This window comes from Octodon degus, unplaced genomic scaffold (genome assembly GCF_000260255.1).
Source record: "Octodon degus isolate 3935 unplaced genomic scaffold, OctDeg1.0 scaffold00187, whole genome shotgun sequence".
Lineage (NCBI taxonomy): Eukaryota > Metazoa > Chordata > Mammalia > Rodentia > Octodontidae > Octodon > Octodon degus.
The window spans coordinates 5,050,052-5,050,923 of record NW_004524763.1 but is presented as its reverse complement, the minus strand read 5'-3'; positions in this window follow the sequence as shown (position 1 = coordinate 5,050,923).

The following is an 872-nucleotide window of genomic DNA, read 5'->3' as shown; positions in this document are numbered from 1 at the left end:
AAGAAGAAGAAGAAGAAGAAGAAGAAGAAGAAGAAGAAGAAGAAGAAGAAGAAGAAGAAGAAGAAGAAGAAGAAGAAGAAGAAGAGAGAAGAGGTGACATGGCCAAAGCTGCTGAAACAAAGGTATATGTGGTGCTTTTGGGGAGTTCTGAAGATACTATAGCAGAGGATGTTTGTTAGGCAGTATTCAAACTATATCCAAATGACTTAGCATCACACTGAACAGAGTTTTGCTCCTAAGTTTGTGCTTGAGATATTAAGTAAGCAGAAACTTCAGGACATTTTTGAAAAATGAACATCTAATCCTGAAAATCATGTTTAAAAGCTATCAGACTGTGATAATTGCTTGGGCTGGAAAAAGAAACTAAAGACAACACAAAACAAAAATAAAAGGAAGATGATAAATTTAGAGGGGAAAATGGCAAAGCATGCTAAAGAGGAACGGAAGGCTGAATACTGAAAGCAGTGCTGAGCTAGCACCAGGATGGTGGTATAAACAGCAAGAGGATAGGGATGTGTGGTCCAACCAGCCTCATTTTTATAAGACTGAGGATTTGAGGTTTCAGCATGATACTCAAGTAAAGTCACAAGAGTGGCTGGAAAGAGCTGGAGCAAAGGAAGATGGGCTGATGATGCTGATGAAGCCGTTGTTTGCATAAAGTGTGTTGTTCCCTGAACTTCTAAAGCAATTGTTAAAGGACAGGGAATGGACAGAAGAAGAAGTACCCAGGGACAGTGGAGACTTAAAGGGCTACCGAAATGAAGGGAGGGAAGGATCCCAAAAGACATCTTCATGCTGCCCTAACTCGGTGAAGAGTCCACCACTCAGTTCCTCGAGCCCAAGGTGAGGCTTCACCTGGACTTGCTCTCCTC